Consider the following 22421-nt stretch of genomic DNA (forward strand, 5'->3'; position numbering starts at 1 on the left):
ACACACACACACACACACACACACACACACACACACACAGACAGACAGACAGACATTCTCATTTTTATATATATAGATAAGATCATGTGATTACATAGAGATTCTTTAGTTTGGCTCACCCAAGAAACAGTAGGCTAGTGGTTAGAGGTCTTAACTAATCAATTGGATGAAACTTTTTATAGGATGTTGTCTTATGCCTGTGAGAATGTGTGTAACAATGACAGTTGTAGATTCATGAATACTACTTGGTGAGTTGCACTCAGAACTTGTAAGGTGTCAATATAAGAAGAAACTTAATCAGATGCAGTTTTTGCAAGGCTACATACGGAGATCAGAAGTTAGGTTGTGAAACACAGCATTTGTAGTGACTTTAATGGCTTTAGCCAAGTATTGTTCATGAGAAGGAAAAGTGTAGTGCATTGCTATTTCTTTCACATGTGTACTGATTGTGTTTTCATAATAATGAAGGAAATTATGTTTCATTCTCCTACTCAGGAAAGTTTCCAAGATTGTTGCTCCTATTAGCAAAAGTAGAATAGCAGCAAAAGACTATTAAGAGTGTACAATATCCATGAAAAAAAATGCACCCATTAAAAAGAAAAATAAATTCCATAAAATACAAGGGTTGACCTCAAAGTAATGCAAAGGTGAGCCTAAGTTTTTTATTAAATGACATAAGTCATTCAATTTGTATATGTTGGTAGAGTAACTATTCTTCCTGTTCATTTTTATTGCAGGCAAATAATGGGTTCCAAGTAGAAGCAATGTGCCATTATTGAGTTCTTGACAAAGGAGGGGTACAAGCTGCCATTATTGAGTTCTTGACAAAGGAGGGGGTACAAGCTGCCATTATTGAGTTCTTGACAAAAGAGGGGTACAAGCTGCCTGATTCAAAGAAGGCTATAATTTGTTTACAAAGATCACATTATGGATGAAGTTTAAAGAGTAAACCAACATTGAAGATAACCCACTCGGTGGAACCACTGGCATGAATCACCAGCAAATGGATGAATTGATTTGCCAGAGGCAGATTAAATCCCTATTTGTCAACTTGCTGCACAGCTGGACAGTGGTTACAATACTTTTACAGAAGATGGTGGAAAACTTGGGGTATCAGGGATTTGAAAGAGAGAAAGGCAGGAATCTGTTCTGATTTGCTGGAAGCATTTGAAGCTAATGAAAACATTCTTCCTGATCTGTTGACAGGAGTGAAACATGGCTGTATCTTATATCCTTTAGATCAGAAAACAAAGCCTCAGTCCATGGAATGGTGGGTGTCACATTCTCTAAAGCTTAAGTTCAAGAGCCAGTGACTGGCACAGGAAGTTATGGTAACTGCCTTTTGGGAAGAGTGTCATTCTCTTTGATTTTCTTGAAGGTGACTATAAAATGGACAGTGAGTGGTACGTTGAAATGCTCAAAAGGTTTAGAGAACCCATTAGGAGGAAAACACTGAACAAGAATCTTAAAAACACTTAGACAATGCATGACCACATATATTTTAGGCAATAAATCAGGCAAGCAGAAAAAATTGAATTGGTCAATGGCTCTCCATTTACTGTTACAGTCTGACCTGGCAACCTCTAACCTCCACCTGTTTGGTCTATTGAAGGTCTTTGGGAACAATAATTTGATGACAAAGTGAAAGTAGTGGTGAAAAAGTCGATACAACAGTGCATACAAGAAATTTTTCAAAGAGAATTTGAGGGTTGGGTTCAACAATGGTGCAAATGCATCACTTGTATTGGAGACTATGTTGAGTGGTACCTTTGTATAGAGGAATGGTTACTGTACCAACATCTACAAGTTAAATTACATCTGTCTGGCTTCCGTGCTAGTGGCCCGTAAATAGCACCATTTGAGCATAATCATTACCAGCGTCACCTTCTAGCACTTGTGCTGGTGGCACGTTAGAAAATCATTCGAGCGAGGTCATTGCCAGTGCTGCTGGACTGGCTCCTGTGCAGGTGGCACGTAAAAAACACCTTTTTGAGCATGGCCGTTGCCAGTACCATGTGATTGGCCCTCGTGCAAGTGGCACGTAAAAGCACCTACTACACTCTCGGAGTGGTTGGCGTTAGGAAGGGCATCCAGCTGTAGAAACTCTGCCAGATCAGATTGGAGCCTGGTGCAGCCTGCTGGCTTGCCAGTCCTCAGTCAAATCGTTCAACCCATGCTAGCATGGAAAGCAGAAGTATGATGATGATGATGATGTCAGTTAATAAAAAATGTTATGTCTACATTTGCGTTACTTTCAGGACAACTTTCATAGTTAACATTCAACATTATTATGAGTTAAAACAAACTAAACAAGTTGCTAGATAGAATTGAAATGATAATTGCAAACATGTTACACATAGAATTGGTTGTCAAACCTTCAGAAATACAGCTAATGGGGAACATTAAACAAATGAACAACAAAATATAGAAAATATTTAGAGGAAAAAGCAATATAGTCATTCAAGCTCTGTAATATTCCAATCCTAATGAAACCGTACCATGAAATTACGTATTTATCAATTCAAAGAGGGAGCTTCTATGTGATTGCTTAACCTGCTAGAAATAGTAACTAAATCCAACATTCTCAAACAATATTTGGATAATATAGTCCACAGATTTTGAAAACCACTTCCAGTGGGGGAATGACAACACAACCTCCTTCAACAACATTAAAATACAACCACTACAAGATTGTATTAAGGAAACAAATCTTAGAACACAAATTTCCTTTTTCATGAACACAGTTAAAGCCTTTCAAGCTGTTACAAATGCTAAACTCTTCCATCTGATTTCTTTATGTCATATATAAACATTGGAAAACTGTGTTGTAACAGTTTCTTCAGCCTTCATCTCACTAAAAAGTACAAGCGTGATCTACATTAACCATTTAGCATTCAGATTACTCTGTCAAATGTAATGCTTATTTATTCACGTTATTTTGAATCAATCAGGTATTATCTTGTAGCTTTGAGATTTTGATATGATTCTATATTTTTAGGATAACAATTTAGAGTAAGAGTCTAGATCTGGCCAGTTCTAACATAAAACAAGTAGAAAATTTTGGCCAGTTTAAATGCTATAATAATTCATATAGGAGAATCAACAGTCAAATTCTCCAAATTTGGAAGCTATACAAGAACAACAATTCTAAAGCTACAAAAACAAGTGATGTAACATGGACCCCCACCTCTTGTGCGCACCCTCAAAAATTCTAGAAAAACTAATACATAACATCTTTAACCCCTTTCAGACCCAACCCTCATCTAAACTATAACACGCAAATGCCACGTAACTAATGAATCTAACACAAAGAATACATGATGGCTTCAACAACAAAAAAACATCCCACTCATACCATTTTTACTACCATTGACATAAGTAATGCTTTCGACTTATTCCTTGCTAGCTCCTTATTCATAAGAGTACCTTAAAAAGCAACACAAAACACTGGCAAGAAAATCTGTTGCAACACAAGCTTATCTATTGTATAAGAACAACACTTTCAGAATAAGCAATTTCCAGAATGTAACATTCCAGGCATCTGTCCTCTCACCCACGTTTTTCAATCTAGACTTACACAACCTTCCCATATCTCCTCAAAATATGTACATTTTTATATGCAGGTGACATCACACTCATTCAGAGACTTACTATACAAATACTCTAACCTTACATAAATCGCCAACATATCTTGCTTCAAAATAATAGACATAACGGTAACAGGTACCAAATACATTTTCTCCCTTCTTACCAGCAACATCATCAAATACAACCAACCATTACACTCAACAACATAAACAGAGAAAACAATAATACTAGCAACTACAAGGGCAGAGGGGAAGTCAAAAATTATCCATACTTTCACCATAACATATCTTTATTATTGTCACACTGACTTCTGCACATGCGTGCTTATAATTGGTACTGTTGTGGTCACATGATCAAAGTTTGAGCCTGATCACACCATTTTTCTTTCTTACTTTACAGTGTAAGCATACCTGCTCCACTAGCAATGTGCACTAAAGAAGAACAAAGAGCAATGATATGTTATGGCAAAAGTGCGGATAATTTTTGACTTCTTGTATATACAACATTTCCACAACATTCAAAATAAATAGAAGACATTAAAAAACAACAATTTCATCATAGGCTCCACATTTGACGGAAAGTAAAAATAACCAAAATGTTCACAAAAAGTGACTACATATCATCATGGATTGTACATCATAAACCGTTTCTATTTTTTTTTTAATATTTTGAGGATGATCAATAATGGTGAGGCTTAGTAGTGTGACCTTGAAAGTTATAGTTGCAAGCTGTTCATGTATAGTGGAGTGCAATTCCTGCACAATGAAAGAAAAAAAATGAAAGCATATTTGTATAAGCAAGGGGCATAGTTTGTTAGCAAGCCTCAACACACACTGTTTGATACCACAAAAAATCCCTTCCAAAAAACCTAGATACTTATATACAATACTTCAGAATGCTATGATAACATTGTTTTAATTTCCACTTTTCTAAGCTTGCATGGATCAGATAGAATCCACTGAAGTAGGCTTTCTGTGGCAAGATGCCCTTGTTACTAACCCTCATGTGTTTCCAAGCAATGTAATATATTCTCATGGCTGGATATGCTTCCATGGAAGACTGGAAATGAGGGATACCACTTTTATGACAGTGATGCTTGTTTACAAGTATAACACAAGGAGACACAAACACTATACACACATATAAATAGATAGATAGATAGATAGATAGAGAGAGAGAGAGAGAAAACAGGCTTCCATACAGTTTCTTATTTCTTTACTGCCCACAGGGGGCTACACACAGAGGGGACAAACAAAGACAGACAAACGGATTAAGTCCATTATATTGACCCCAGTGCTTAACTGGTACTTATTTAATCGACCCTGAAAGGATGAAAGGCAAAGTTGACCTCAGAACGTAGCGGTAGACGAAATACAGCTAAGCATTTTGTCCGGCGTGCTAACGTTTCTGCCAGCTCACCGGCTTCTTCCAGTTTCTGTCAAGCAGATCGACTTACAAGGTTTTGCTCAGCCTAGGGCTATAGCTGAAGATACTTGCCAAAGCTATCAAGTAGTGGGATTGAACCCTAAATCAAGTAGTTAAGGAGCAAACTTCAACCACACAGCCATGTCTATCCTAGTTTGTGTTTAAAAAAAAAAAAATGTAAAGGCCATCCAGCTGAGTGGTGCAGACACTAATTGCTGTAATCATTAGCTTAAAGTTAAGCTGTTTCTTCTTTGTCTCTGTCATTGTAATACTTCGGGGAGCAAGTGCAGTGCCCATGACACTTTTCAGGGCCTTCAAAATTGGTGGAAGGAAAGAAAGAAGAAATTATGACTCACACGCTGCAGCAGTAGGAAACATCATATCAAGACGCTGCATTATTCCCACAATAGCGACTTGGTCTAAATGCTTGCAAAAGAGCAGACTCTACTTAGGGTATTAAAGCACCAGATGGTTGTGTTAAACTGGGTAACAGGTTAACACAATAAGTAAAATACATATGACAAACTTTCTGCACGCTTTTCTGTCACCTCAGTTTCAGTTATCAGGCTTGGGTCAACCTAAGGCTATAGTAGAAATAATCTGTCCTCTTAGTGTACAGTGGGATAGAACCCAGAACCACATAATTGTGAAGCAAACTTCTTTACACAGCCACATCTGTGTCCACTTTGTCTCACTTTCCTCCAAACCCTGCTCAGTCATTCATGTCTAGAACTATAGCTCTCAAGGACACATTCTTTGCCTTTGGTTATTGCTGGGATTATCGTAGGCACTGTCTATTCTCTTCTAAGAGGAAAAAAAAAAGTTTCTACTTTGGAGGACATATATTGCCACATCCTTCTGAAATGGCTTGAAAAGACTATTATCAAACTAAACAATTTTTAGTTGCCTTTGATTTTGTAGTCTAAAATAATGCAAGTCTAAGGTTGAGCCATAAAAGCTACTAAACCTAACAAAGTCAGTCTACTCCTGTGAATTCACACACAAATTAGAGCAAAAGAGATTTTTCACCGAAATGAAAAAAAAAAAAGAAAATGATGTTTGACAGGGTTGTTGGAATGTGTGATTGACAAGTGTTGTCCTCACTCCTTGTTCAGTTTATTACAATAACTATTTAGATATTTATAATCACAAATATCAGCTATATTTCACTCTTGACCCTATCATATGCAAATTTCCAAGTCATATATTGATGGCAAATTTTAGCACAAGGCCAGCAATTTTAGGAATGGATAAGTTGATTACATCAACCTCAGTGTTCAACTAGTACTTATTTTATCAACCCTGAAAGGGATGAAAGGATTTGAACTCAGAACAACAAATGAAATGCCATTAAGCATTTTGCCTGGCATGCTAATAATTCTGCCAACTTGCTGCCTTAAATTTCCAGGTCATATCAACACAAGTTCATAATGCCTTTAATGAGATTTCATCCATAATTTCTCTAACATATGCAATTTTTCAAATTTTCCAAGATCATATCTTCACAAACAAGCTCAACTGGTCCTAATGAACACTTCAGGAAATATCTCTAAAGCAGACTGTCAATAGTGCAACATTCATTGTTGAAAATATTTCTTAGAAAGATAACAAAAAAAGAAAACGGTGGGGGGGAGGGGTTTCAAAAGAAGACTTGATGAAACAATTAGACATTGCTTTTAAAATCAAATTAAAAGAAAATATATTTCAAAAATAATTTTTATATGCAAAAAAAAATAAATTATTTTCATTGTCTAAATGATTAAAAAAAAGAAGTTATGTACTAACATTGGCTGTGGGTGGAATTTTAATACTAAGCTTTTACAATTATAGTGAGTGTTTTGACATTGACATCATGTATATAAGCACAACTACTGTGTCATTAACATTAGATAGTTATTGTTGAAGTGACAAAGTTTTGACAGTCATATTAACATAATAGCAAATATAGAACAAAGGTAGTTTTGTAGTTAGTTTTTTTTTTATAGTTTCTTATAAAGAAAAGAAACAAACTAAACTGAACATTCCAGTACAGAGCTGTCTACTTTTAAGTTGTAATTTCTATCAATTACCTTTGTTACAACTATTATTTATAATAACAATACAGTATTATCACTTAATATCTTTCACAATGACGTTACAGGTAACAAAGTAAGAAAGAAGTTTTTAACATGGGAAAGTAATATGGTTCAACAAAAAGGAACTTTGCAGTCGCTTGTATTGTACGGAACTGTGATGCCTTCCCAATACTGCAAGTGAAAAATGTTGATCCATTTAGAGCTGTCAAAAATAAGTAACACTGATATAGAGGTTGTTCATTCAACTCACTATATTTCTGTTTAAAAATGAAAAAATAAAAATAAAATAAAAATAAAAAAACTATAGTGTTTATTCAAAAGAAAAAACTAGTTTAAAATTAAAATTTCTGACATGAGCAAAATGCCACAAATTGCAGGGAAGACATCAGAGTTAAACTAAAATCGACTCCAGTTAGTAACTGATGTTTATTTTAAGAAAAATAAAGCCCAGCAATACTTGAACTCAGAGCATAGCAGGACAAAACTGAAGACTGTTCTGCAATTAAACCAAGCACTATCATTTTTGGTTCTTCATGTAAGGGAAGGAAGAATCACTTATATGTGTGACAGTAACCATCATAAGGACGAAATAGATATGCATAAAAAACTGTCAACATTATTTCTAAACATAATCTAGATGCCTCCAGCCTTTCTGCAATTACTAAGATCACAACAATCTTTGAAACCACAAACGAACTCAGAACAAGTATTGAAAAATCTACGGTTGTTTACAATTCAGTTGAAATTATGTTACATGTGAAAGCATGGAAAATTAAAATCAGAAACAGTCAGGCCTAACAGAAAACTAAAATCTATTGTGTCAATGTATCTATTAAGAAAGAGATCTACTTTGGCTGCAGAATAATGAAGAGTTGTTAAGAAAACTAGTACAACAAACAGGGCAAGATCACCGACATAGTTGAGGTCAGAGAAATACAGGCTCTGCTGATGTCTTGATTGCTTCTGTTTGGGTTCAGTCGTGATTTTGCCCTTCGATGTGGCTCCACTACAATCACCAAGAGTAAAGGAGCTGTACAGTCTCCCAGAGAATTCCTGTTATTGTTAGAAACTCTTTAGTTGGACCATCAATGTTTTGCACAAAGCTAACATCACGAGGGGGATAGCTTTGGCCATCCTATCTGAGATGCCATAGCTCAACAGGATATGTAACACAGTCCTTCTGTTGAAACTACCTTAGGCCTTTGAGAAATTCACAAATACAGCTGATGCCTTTTGTTGGAGATTCTAAGATTTTCTTTGATTCTTCTAAGAGCAAGTATGTGTAATAATGTTGGTTTGTCTTTGCAGAAGCTGCTTGTTTCTCGATGCAAAGACTGGGTACAATAGCATCAATGATGATGAAAGTTACTTGTCAATTAGTTCCGATAATGGTACACAACCCAAGGAAGTTGGTGACTTCAAGTATCTTGGGTCCAATATTGCTGACAGTAAGAAAGACTCCCTGACATGCAAGGGACAAGCCGGAATTGCTCGTAACAGGTACAAAACATCTGGCAATTGAATATTTCAAAGTTAAAGAAGCTGGCCTTCTTCACAACAAGAGTAGATAGCATTCCTTTTATGGATCCAAAACCTGGACTGTGTGGGAGCTTCAAGACTGCCTTCATGGTACATGAAGGATTAAAACATCTCATGGCATAAGTACAAGATCAAAGAGGAGACTAATGAACATATTCTACATACATGCTATTGTCAATCAATGCAGGGTAGGATTTGGTGACCACTACTATTGTACTGAACAAAAAACCATATTAGACATGATATATAAGAGAATTCCACACTTTAATAGAGGATAAAGACCACACAACTACATTGATGTTATTGGCAGAGACACTAAACATGAAACTGAGGACCTACAAAAGCTAATGATAGAAATTCCTGGCACAGTGTGGTGAAACACATCTTTATTGCAGCCACTTGAACAATATATATATATATATATATATATACATACATGTAAAATGCTGGAGTTTATTGCCTTCTTTCAACATGCCTGAATGTTATGACTCATCTCCTCAGACATGAGTCTTAACAACTGGGTATGTATATATAAATGTATGATTATATCTCTTTCATATAACTGTAAGGCAGCACAGAAATATTGGTGGCTAAAGCATATATATGCAGAGATACCATAGTGTTCAGGAAGACTTTTTAGTCTTGTCAAAAGAAGACCTTTCTAGAGCTGGAGTCATGAAAATATGCCCTCAGTATGGACTACAAAAAAGTTAGTGTTAGGGAGGGCATTCAACTGATGTAAATGAGAGTCATAGTTTCCTGGCCAACTCCAAGAAAGCAATAACTTAAACAAGGACTCTGACTTTAACAACCTGCCTAACCCATGCCAGAATGGAAAGCAAATGTATGATGATAGTGATGATTATCTATGTATGTCTGTGTGTGTGTGTGTGCATATATACACACACACACACACATATATATATATGTATATATATATATATATATATATATATATATATATATATATATATATATATATATATATATACATATATATACATCAGTGTTTGATACTAGGTCATCAATTGTTTATTGTGGTACATTGTGTAGAGGATTGCCCTAGTCATTTTTCTCTGTTAGGAGTGAAAGGGAAGTCGACATCCCACTCCTCAGTTTATTGCCTAGCTAATAGGTAGTTTTAATACAGTTCACACTGTTGTAAGTTTTCAGATCAGGTTCTCATTAGGACGTTATTATAAGCAGAGTGCACCAACAGCCTCTACATTTCCCAAGATGCCAAACCATAACTAAATCTGCTGAACAAATTCTCAGTATTTTCAAACAGCCGTTGACTACAATCCAGCCTAGATCCTACATCCTTATCCATGTAGTCTATATCTGCTGTCCAGGCTACACTCTTTACTCAAAACTTCATTCAGATGTCTGCACATATGTAGCTTCCACTTTCTCTGCCACTCGCTTACCTCACCTAGATATCAGCAACAAAGACTTCAAGTGATTTTCTCCCAATGTTTCTCTCCCTCACTCCTCCTGCCATTAACTACTCTCAGCTCATATCCCTTCTAACACTGAGGGCATCTATCTAACTTCATCCCTCTCCACAAAAAGCCATTTTGTCCTCACCATTTACCTCACCTCTTATCTCATACTGATGTCACCAGTGTAGAAACTAATCTTATGCAATCCTCAATTTTTCACATCAAATAGCTTCACCTTATCGTGTATTCTTCAAACATACATGATTGCACAATACATCTCTCACTTCCTGGACTCTATGGCACTTCAAATCAGGTTATTGCTTAGACCCCAACAAGTTTTATACTAACTAGCCCAAAAAGTACTTGTGTGCTACCTCTAACCTGTCTGAAACAGCTAGCTGAGTAACTGAAATTATCTTCTTAGACATGTCCTCCACATTCCACAAACACCACAGCCCAAATCCCCCAACTCATAATTGTGCTGAAATAGTTTAGGCCAAAAAACATGGCTTACAATACTTGGAGAAAATTACACACTCTTACAAACTGGATGGCTTGTCCCCAACATGGTAATTCCTGCAAGATCATCATTCAGACTTCAACTAAGTCATGAAAGTTCTTACAAAAGAGCTTAAAATATTAGGCCTCTCATGGTGAACCACTCATCAACACAGCAAAGCAGTTCTATTCAGCATGCAGTCTACCTGACCATATGCAATATAGCATGCAGTCTAACCCGAAACCCCAACTCAGATCAGGTCATTTCACAGCATACACTATGGATACTGTGGAAAACCACATGCTAAATTAGCAATGACTGTGCTTCCTTTTCAGAGTCCAAAAATATTTTGTCCCCAAAAAACTACTCTTTCTATTCTCCACAAAACTCAGGTGAGACCCACAACAGAGAACTGCTTCCACATCTAAGATGGTGCTGCAATTACTACACATACCGACATCCTAGACCATATCCAAAGAGAGATTACTTATGCATGAAATTACTCACAAACACAAATGGATCCATGTCTGTTTTCTCTTTCTACCTTCTTTACCAAAACATCTTTCAACTGGGACATGGAACCCTAATCTGATTCAACAGCAAAAGGAAACTAGCTATACATATCAAGAAATGGTCTTGTATCAGAGCCCCTCTAATTATGAACAACAAGCAATTAAAAAGCCCTCAAAGTCACCACACATGCTAGACTTCCCAATTTCTGATTATATCTCACAGTAATCTTAGATTGCCAGAGTAACATCCCAAAGACTAGGCTTTAAATACTATAACTCTGATTAGTTGCCAACTCTCTGTAAAGCTCAAGTAAAATTAATGTTGGAATACAGCTTACATATCACTATCTCAACTGCAATAGCCTGTGCTTTTCTGAACTATCAAACTACATTCCCCCTCCCAAATCTCAGTTTCTTTAAACTACTTTCTTACCTACATAGGTTTAAACTGAATACCAGCTATAACCGGCCCATCAGTCAACAAAAATGTAGTTGTGCTCAACTAATGAAAAAAAGAAATTGCCAGCAGATATTGAACATTTGAAAGGCCTAATGCACTCAGATATAGTTTTATCCTAGTTTCCATGATGTAACCTCCACACATATAATTCAAATGACTTCTAATCTTGATCCCACTTGATCCATACTTGTATATGGCCTCAGTCACTGCTTTCACATATGGATATACTAAGCATTCTCAAGAAGTCAGTACTGTCTTATGTGGACAAATACAGCTGTGTACTAACATTAGAAGTCATCAAATACCTAATTTTTAAAGTGGGCTCAAAATAATTTTCATACACAAACACCAAAACTGTCGCTTATGGTAAGGTGTAATTTAAGGGAGATTTGGCTGCTATTTCTAGCAGGCCTCTATTTTTTTTTTTATGTGCATAGTTCCACATCGATTTATACTAGAAGGCTACAACAGTTCTTTTACTTTATCACTGACAGTATTAGAAATCTATGTAGATCCAGAATCATGAAAATATTTGTGAACTATATATGAACGAGCTTGGTAACTGATATTCTCAGTAAAAATATCTATTTACTTTAACACAGTTCAGAATAAACGAACATGATATTGGTAAATTTGAGGTACTAAGTGTCTGAAAGAAGAGAATGGCCTCATATATCCATGGAAAAGGGAATCACTACAAAATGTCAAACAAGGAATGCTAGTTTTAATACTCACATAAGCAAATGAAGTCGATTCTAATACTAACGGATGTGAGTAATGTAGTAAAATAGTTCAGCATTATAATAGGTGTTAAAAATACATTGATGGTTTAAAGGTGAAACAGTTACAAGAGATTAGCTTCGAAATACGTAAAAAGAACAAAAAATGGAACAAAAAACAAAAATTCAAGCTACACAAAACGGTGCCCCTACGTGGCCTCAGCTGTGATGGTTAAAACAGACTGAAGAACTAGATTCCATCAACCAACTTGAAATATGAAAAAGACTGGAATATATCGATTTACTTAAATGATGAATAATATAGACAAAGAAAAAAAATTCATCTATAGGTAAAAATGATTTCACAAATACCAATATTTGGCAAAATTTTTCTGTTTCAGTTTTCAAAAACAAATTTTTTAAAAATCTATTTACTAAGTACGATTTCGGATCCAGCACAAATCAAAATCCAAAGAGTTAAGAATGTAGAAGAAAAGATAATCCATAAAAAAGGCAGGGAAAAGTGGGGACATTCTGTAACAACAAAATTAAAACTAATTCATTAGTTTACTCCCAAATGAAGTGAGACAAAGCTCAAATTAGGAGGTGGGGGTGAAACAGATAAATCACCTTCTTCGTTCAAATACAAAGGTTATATTTTCAGGTGGATGTGTAAATGGGTTTTAGTTTAGTTGCACAAAAGGGAGAAAAATAAAACGAAGAGAATTACGGAATATATTAAAAAAAAGTATTGCTTCACAATATTTGGGTCAGTTCTCTACAAAGTCAATTGTAAGGCATTGATGGTCAGCAAGGCAAAAATGTGTGCGTGTGTGCATGCGCGTTAAAACTCTTGAAAACAAGTCGAATTGACAAAGATTGATATCGTCCTTGGTTCAACATATTTATGTGCTGAAGTAATGATAAATCAAACGAGATGATCAATCAAATAGAACTTTGTATAGACAATGTCAATAAAGCAAAATACTTTGATGGTTTCAGACGTTGAAATCGAGTTAAATACAAGAAAGATTATAGCAAAGTGAAACTTCCTTCTTCTGATGCGAGAGAACATCAGAATATTCTTGAAAACTGAACGTTTAATTCAGTCTTACACTCAAGAATAAAGTCATGCTATCTTGAAAGGAATATGTAGAGATTAACGTTGATTTTAATGATTGAAAGAAAGTCTTCCGATACATTTATGGTGAGCAGTAGTTTGTTGAAAACCAACACAACAAACGCATATCTGCGTGTCCTGTATATTGAGTAACGATACAGAATTTTAGGAGTGAAACAAGTTAAACTTACAATAGAAACAAAAACAATAATAATAATCCCAGCTATGCGTGAATAGTTGAGAATATTATTTGAAATAACTTATATATTATCAAGATATTTTCTCGAAAACGGTTTCTTATCAATGTGAACCCATTTCACAAATGTCCAAAATAGTTGGTAAATGACGTTGCACACCATAGCAGAAAGAGAGAGAGAGAGAGAGAGAGGGGAAAAAATCGATTCCTCTAATTGGCAATATATAAAACATAATTTGGTAAATGCTATAACGGAAACAACCAACTTGTGTTTAAAAACAATATTTTAGCAAAATTGAAGCACAAAAAATACTTTTGCGTTCAATAAACATTTAAAAGTAAAATCTAACATTAAAAAGGTACAAAAGTTATGATTTGAGAATTTTATATAATAACAATATATATATATACATACCGCTCATTTGTTCTGTAGGTTTCAATTGGCCACTGTTTATGTGTGTGCGCGTGTATAATATATATATATATATATATGTATATATATATATATAGTTAGATAGAGATAAGGTTGTTTGTTATGACTGGTCAGAGAGTGACCATTGGTGTATAATATATATATATATATATATATATATATACACACACGAGTTGATAATAAATAAAAGAGAGAGGTAACTAGAAGGACATTGTTCTATTGAAATTTGTAATCTACTACCATCAATTCAGAAGTTTTTTCTAAATACTAGCTACTTGAACGATTTCTTAGCCACCCTAAACAAGTTGTTGCTACCCAACAATAGTGTCAACTCTCTTCTCTTGTCACAAGTCTGTCAAGCAAAATGACCAAACCTAGTCGTAGAAATAATAACCATACAGAAGAATAGAAACAGGCAAGCAAGTAGTTAAATAAATGTAATAATTGTGAAGAGCTCTATGTATCTAATTGTCAAAAAAATCAACTGAAATATTTGATATCATTTGTCAGTGGAATGAGAAACTGTTGTTGTTAACAATTATGCCGAGAGATAGTCTTTACCTACATCTGTTCTCGCTCAACGACAGTATTGCAGTGGACTTATACTGTATGTGGATCCAATTTTTGGTTTATACAAGCAGGAAATCAAAGCAACCTATCCCAATTGAGAGTTTTCAAAAAGGTTTTCTCCTGAAATGTCCGAGTTTAAACAATCCGAACTACTAAAGTATTCATCGTTGCTGCCCCCCGGTTTAAGGCAAGGCCCCATAATGCAATGCTGGTGGGCGTCAGGACAAATAAAGCTACTTCCGATTGATCAACCGGAAGTGTACGTGGATAAGCAATGGAGAACTGAATTCTAACAAAGGCGATTCTTCTATTATGATTATATATTGTCTTTTTGTTGACATAGTTATTTAACATTAAGGACTATAATAAAATTGAAAAATGTCAAAAATAATTTATTCGTAATTTTTTTAACAAAATAATGGAAAAAATTTTAATAAATCACACAAAAAGTTAATATGAGAAACGTTAAGTTTTAACATTTAAGCTTTATCCTATAAGGCGACTCTACGTGGTCGGTCGGCCTGCTAGAAATGGCAGTTAGATCGCACTACTTAATGGACACATTGACACAATAACCTAATATTAGATATTCAAAAATACGAGGTGGTCACGGCTGGGATGCTTTTAACATGAGGCTATTCGATCAGAGATAACAATAACAAACAATCCAATGAGATTATTAAACTGAAGTGAACGGGGAAATCCAACCGGGGTACGGAACCGGGTCAACTCTATCATTCATCACAAAGCTATTATACAAAGATAAATTGTAATATTTTTATTTTTAAAATACAAAATTAAGATTTGTACAACCAGATTCGTAATTTAGCCATAATTAATAGTTTTCAAATTAATTTGCCAAATACCATATTTAGTTGAGAAAAATAAACAAACAAAACATTTGTTTATTTTTATTTATTATTCCACCCCCACCTCGTCCCCGAAACCTCGCCACTTCTGCTATCGCTGATTCATTCCGTCATTCCTACAACGTTGTTGTTAGCTAGACCCAAGAGTCAGTTCTGACAGAGCAGACTTAAAGCCAAAGGTTTTCCAGCCATGGCTATCCCATTTATATTCAGACATAATGCATATAGGACCGAGTTATCCAATATGTCGCCCCCCCCCCTTTTTTTATAGGGGGCATGAAATTGATGGGATTCGACTGCTATTTCTAGCAGGTCGAGCTATCACGTAAAAGAAACTCAATCGTTTGTTCGTCAGTCTGTGTGATAATCACAACCTCCTTAGTCCATCTCTCTTTCTCTCATCTTCGATGTTCTACCAGGTTCCCGTAGTGACTAGTTATTGGTGTGCTGGTATGTGTTTGTGTCTGTGTGTGCAACTGAAAGGATTCATGTACTATAGTATGGGTGTTGTGTACACAACGGGTCTGTTATGTGTGGATTCCGTGTTGTGCAATTGAAACAAAAGTCTAGTCGTGAGCTTATTATTTTTTATACCATTTTTTACGGGTGTTGTTCTTGTGCAGCCCCGGGTCAGTTCTAAGTGGGCAGACCATCGATACAGATTGCGATCCACAGATTCGTTTGTTTCAATTTTTGTTTTCCCTGTTTGTTGCTATTATTGTTTAACACCAGATCAATTCTGGGATCCTTTTAAAATTATTCAAAAACTCTTTGAAATATTTCAAATTTTCACGAGATATTTGACAAAATTTCTACATTGATGTAGTTTTGCATGCTGATGACAAAAATCAAAACTTGTAATTTCATTTTATTATTTATTCAGATAAAACAAAGCAAAACAAAAATGAAAGTGTTTTTTTTTTTTTTTTCTTTATCATTAACAGGCAAATCCATGCCAGAGTAGAATCTAAGAAAAAATTCTGATGGAAATTTGAAATATTTTAAGTAGTTGGAAAAATTGGCACGCTTACATTAGTGCCCCCCGTCCTCCAACATTGTTTCTTCATAACTTTCAGAAAAATGGATATTTTATTTTAATAAAAATTTCTACAAATACTATTCAGATTGAAAGATTACAAAGATATTGGAATTTAATGCGGGGGAAAAATTGGTGGCCGCGCACACATACATTCCGACGCGCATCACATATATACCTACAAAACGAAACTTGAAACTATGTGTATGTGTGCGCGCTCCCCATGTTTTTTTTGTTTGTTTTTTTTTCGAATCATTCCACCTGAAAGGTATTTGTTGAACATTTCATTAATGATTTGTCATTTTTTCTTGAAATTATGAGGAAACAAAGTTGGAGCGGGAGCACACTTGTGTAGGTATCTTTTATTTGTTTCAGTCATTGGACTGCGGCCATGCTGGAGCAACGCATTGAAGGGTTTAGTCAAAGAAATTGACTCCAATTTATTATTTTTTGTTTAGCCTGGTACTTATTTTATTCTGTTTTGCCAAACCGCTATGTTACGGGAATGTAACAAACCAGCACTGGTTGTCAAGCGGTGGTGGGGGACAATCACACGCACACATAAATATATACATAGATATACAATAGGCATCTTTCAGTTTCTGTCTACCAGAAGGTTTTGGTCGGCCCGAGGTTATAGTAGAAGGCACTTGCCCAAGGTGCCATGCAGTGTGGCTGAAGCCAGAACCATGTTGTTGAGAAGCGAACTTCTTAACCATACTGCCATGCCTGCACCCAAATCGCAACTTTGATCCATATACCTATATACGAAAGTGTTCTTGTCATAACCACCTGGTCTTTTAATCAAAGGACTACATTAGCTTGAGTCCTTCATTTTTTAAATGGATCTAATAATTATCTTAATTACTAAGAATATACAAGAAAATATTTTTAGCCTATCAGATATCTAATGTTTAGAACACATTTTGGTTAGTTTTGTTGGGCTGGTGTTATTGCTATTGTTTGGTCACAGCTCAGCTCTCAGATGGAGCAGGACAAATAATGATAATACTCCTTCCTGAGTAATATAAACTCCTAGGACTGGTTTCATGGTTTTTGTGGCATATATATTTCCCCCTGGATGGGACACCAGTCCATTGCAGGAATACTCACTTTTGCTAGCTGAGTGGACTGGAGCAACGTGATATGATGTGTTTTGCTCAAAAACATGACACATTGCTCAGTGCAGGAATTGAAACCACAATCTTATGATCAAGAGCCCAACACTAAGCCATGCACCTCTTCAGACAGATCAGACCTATGTATGAGCAAAGGTATTCCAGCCATGACCTTTCCATCATTTTTTCATATATATCTAAGTAGGATTATATCGTTTATTGTTTGGTTCCCATTATGACAATCAGGTGTGATTTGAGTGATGACTGCTATTTCTTGCAGATCAAGCAACCATGTAGAAGATCCTTTGTTGGTTTCAAGCAACCGGGTAAAACTGGTTCTCAGCCATATTTCTCCTATGGACCCCTTTGATTTACATTTTTCTTGGGTGGCTTACCAATCACATGGTTCCGGGTTCAGTCCCACTGCGTGGCACCTTGGGCAAGTGTCTTCTACTATAACCTCGGGCCGACCAAAGCCTTGTGAGTGGATTTGGTAGACAGAAACTGAAAGAAAGCCTGTCGTATATATATATATATATATATATATATATATATATGTGTGTGTCTGTGTTTGTCCCCCCCCCCCATCATCGCTTGACAACCGATGCTGGTGTGTTTACGTCCCCTTAACTTAGCAGTTTGGCAAAAAGAGACCGATAGAATAAGTACTAGGCTTCCAAAGAATAAGTCCTGGGGTCGAGTTGCTCGACTAAAGGCGGTGCTCCAGCATGGCCGCAGTCAAATGACTGAAGCAAGTAAAAGAATAAAGTAAAAGAATAAATATTTTGTGCATTGTAGAAGTATTTTTTGCTTGTGAATTTTAACAGCAAAATCTTATGTGGATCTTCAAGGACCATATGGATCCTGGCTGAGAATCTCTGATGTAGAAGCTCCCTTGTTGGCTTTTTGTTTGAAGGTAACTCTACTAGATTACATTGTGTTCAGGGGGGAGGTCTTTCTTTTTTCCATAGTTATGGTTGTTTAGTCCATCATCATTCTTATTTGCATTTGTAGTTGTAATTGTTTAGTCCTGGACCAACCTTGTGATGGAGCAGACCTATAATCAATGGCTCCATCCATGACAATCCTATTGTATCAGACATTACATTATCCAATGTGTTCTTACTATTTAAGATAGTAGTGTGAGATTTGATAGATTTGGCTGCTGTTTCTAGCAGGCAAGTGACTATTAAGAGTCTCCCTTGCTGGCTCATTGAAATTGTTGTTTTACCACAAATTAACATTGATGGAGCAAACCAATAAACAAAGCTTTCAAGCTATGGTCATTGCATCTTTAATCAGATAGTCTATCAAGGACCTTGTTATTCAATGTTGCTTTTACTTTCCAAAGATTGTAGAAAGTGATTTGAGGAGAGTTGGCTGCTTTTTAGCAGGTCAAATGATGACTTGGAGGCTTTGTTGTTAATTTCTGTTTCTGTAGTTACAGTTTAGACTCAGGTCATGCCTGATCTTGTAAATCATATCATTGTTCCCTAACTTCTGGATTTGAATGTTAAATACATTCAAGAGTGCTAAAGCTTGTCACAGCTTTTGTTTCTGCATTGTCTGTGAGAGAAATCTTAGCAATTACAGGTCAAATGTGAGTCAGAGCACTATTTTAGTTTGTTTACATGAAGAGCAAATTCTTTTCAATATTGTGCAGATATTTATGTGAAAAATATAGTTGTTGACACCTATTTAAATTGTTCACTGCACCACTCCTGAATCACATGCAAGTGTTTGGGTGTTAATTCACTTTACATATATTTTTTGGTGTGTCAGAATTTTCATTGCCTAACTATGATCTTGTCATTGACACAGTTATTGTTTGGATGTCAATGTATAAAATACATTTTGTGATTACATTGGCATATATTGTTTTGTATTGGTCTTGTTTTCTCTGTACAGTTAGGCATGTCACCCTATTCAGTGATGAAAGGAGATATTTTTCGATGTCTTATAGATATGTCATGAATTTCAGTGGTACTTGTTTGGGGAACTTCAACTTGCAGACAGTTCTAATTACACAATACGCACAACCAGTAACCCACATTTACTATGCAAGTAATTTTCCTTGTTTGTTCTTGGGATGAGGATGAGCTCACGCAAACAAAATTACAACACTGGATTCAAACAAATTTCAACTTTCTTCTAAATCTGTATTCCAGCTACAACTGTTTCTGTGGTTCAAACATTCTCCATACCTTAAATCAATCCATGTTGGCACTTTCAATGTTCCGGTTGACTCAGCCTAGAAAAATCAGCAATGCTATGTAGTTTAGCCTCAGGTTGTATAAACCTATAAATGTATTCACAGAAATAATTGAACCAATCACTTTTTTGAAGTATGTAAAGGATTGTTTAATCCTAAAGACAGTCCTGATAACAAATAATCAATAGCATTGTTGTTCATTAGCCAGCTGTTTTTTTTATTATCAATTGAGTGCATCCAAAGTGTTTAGCCGGTTTTTAAACAGTTGGTTTATTCTGAGGGAAATATGGCTTTTAATTTTAGCAGCTCAAGTAACTATTTAGAGGTTTTCTTATTAACTCATGTTGTTGAGCATAAAAATAACTGCTGAAGATAGATAGGAATTCAAGGTTTTGTAGGCCATTATTAATTATTCTTTCTTTGGATATGTTTGAGGTGGAAAATAGATCAGAGAGATAACTTCTGAATTTCAATTTTTTTTTTATTATTCACACCCTTGGACAGAGGACAGTTTAATGAATAATGAAGTAACTTTAAGGACAGCAACTGAAGGGAAACTTGGAAGGGTAGCGAGATCAGTACTACCTGAGTATAACTGTACAAAGGATCATTCAAACTTGGCAGCTGTAGGTAAGAAGATGAGAATTTAACAAAGGGAGATAGTGGTGGAGAAAATGTTGTTTATGATATTGGTATTCCAGAAGATCTGCTCTGCCTAATCCTTTTCCTTATATCTTAACCCTCATCTCCAAGCATAAAAAACACCACCATCTTAGGTTTTGTACTCTTGCCAGCCGCATGGCTATGTGACTAGTACTGGTAGCATGAGAAATGCATCCAATACATGTGGTAAAATAGTTGATGTTAGGAAAGGCATTCAGTCATAGACACCATGCCAAAGCAGACACTAAAAAATGATGCAATCCTTGGACCCACTGGATTCTGTCAAACTGTCCACCTATGCCAGCATGAAACATGGATGTTAAATGAAAATAATGATGCTGACAACAATCTCAGAAAATTGTTTTCTGCTTCATTAGAGGTAAATTTCTGTATTCCTTCTTTTATGGTACAGCAACATCTATATGGTATCAGCCCACAAGCCCTTAGAAAAAGACTGCTTCAGTGTACATAATTAACAATCTAGTACTAGAGTTGACTTGTTTGACTAAAATCCTTCATGGTCACAGTCCAGTCGACTGAAACAAGTAGAAGGAAAAAATAAAAAGATATCATAAACTACATTGCTGGAAAAGTAGTGAGGTCCATTTTGCTTCCTGGAAAAAAAGAAAAGAAAAAAACTCTACATAACACAAGTTTTCAAATAAAGTATTGACAGCCTGAATATTTTTATTCTTATCATGAACAGCAGACAGCAGCTTGGATTGATTTACAAGGAGCATTCAAGAAGTTTGGAGGCTTTTTTAGCAGAGGCAGTTATAACTGTCCTACATTATTGTAATTTTAGTACATCATTACTATACATCTGATAAGCTGACCTACCAACTTTTGTTATTCCAGATTGAAGGAGATGACTGTAGCAGCACTTTGAACACACCCTACCTAAACACTGCTTGTCACAGCTGACTTGCTTGTCAATTGCTGCTGAGATGTGAAGACAATTTGGAAATCTGCTATGCAATAAAGTTTAGTGTTAAACTGAAAAAAAACACTACGGAAATTTATGAAATGCTCCAGACTGGTCATGGATTAACTTGTATGAGCTGAGCATCTGTTTTTTGATGGCACAAGAAGTCAGGCAAAGCAAGTCTACCAGGAAGCTTATGATGGTCTCCATTTTTAACAGCAAAGGAATTGTCTACATCCACTGGGTTCCCTCTGGCCAGACGGTCAACGAAGAGTTCTTTGATGAGGTTTTGAATAAGTTCAAGAAGAGATTTCATTGCAAAAGGCCAGTGCACCTGTACCAAAACAATACACCAGTTCACAAATCCATCCTGGTAGCCAACTACTTGATACAGACAGGCATCAAAACTGTCCCTCACTCTCCCTATAGTCCAGACCTTGCTTCCTGTAACTTTTGGTTGTTCCCCAAGGTGAGGGAGAAGATGAAGAAGCTTGTGACAAGAGTCCTGGACACCTTCACTTTGGAGGATTTCCATGGAGACTTAATGAAGTGGCTAGAGTACTACAACAAGTGTGTTGAAGTCCAAGAATCCTATATTGAAAGAGATTAAAATTTTATATTTCTTAGAAATTAATAGATGTTTCTCTTGAAAAAACCTCAAAACTTGTACATTCATATTATAGAAGATAATTTTCAACAAGTTTTATTTTATTATTATTATTATTCAGGTCACTGTCTGGAATCGAACTCGGAATCTTAGGGTTAGTAACCCGCACTCTTAACCACTACCAAGCTCTAAATTCATGAGAAGTTTCATAAAAACAATCTCTTGTTGAACAACTATTTTGAAATTGTTTATATTTCTGGTGCACTTTAGAGAAAATAAATATATTTTGATGCACTTTGGGTAGAAAACTAAAAAAAAATATTTAGATATTTTAGCCTATTTATGCAATAGCTTCAACGAGGAATCGATGCTAGATGAGTCGAAACTATTGCATAAATTCTCATATATTCCAT

General features: G+C 35.6%; 1 protein-coding gene across 3 annotated transcripts in view; it reads right to left on the minus strand.

Moving 5' to 3' along the window:
- LOC106868377 (uncharacterized) overlaps positions 1-14798 on the minus strand; it is a 38373-nt gene extending 23575 nt beyond the window's left edge. Inside the window, exon 1 of one of the 3 annotated variants that reach the window (XM_014913605.2) lies at positions 14574-14798. The gene's annotated coding sequence lies outside the window, so the exon portion shown is untranslated. Of the gene's footprint in view, positions 1-13990 lie in introns of all 3 variants that reach the window. The other 2 variants (XM_052968157.1, XM_052968156.1) reach the window with 2 other exon arrangements.
- Between the last annotated feature and the right edge of the window lie 7623 nt (positions 14799-22421).

The sequence above is a fragment of the Octopus bimaculoides genome, chromosome 5 (genome assembly GCF_001194135.2).
Source record: "Octopus bimaculoides isolate UCB-OBI-ISO-001 chromosome 5, ASM119413v2, whole genome shotgun sequence".
NCBI classification, from domain to species: domain Eukaryota; kingdom Metazoa; phylum Mollusca; class Cephalopoda; order Octopoda; family Octopodidae; genus Octopus; species Octopus bimaculoides.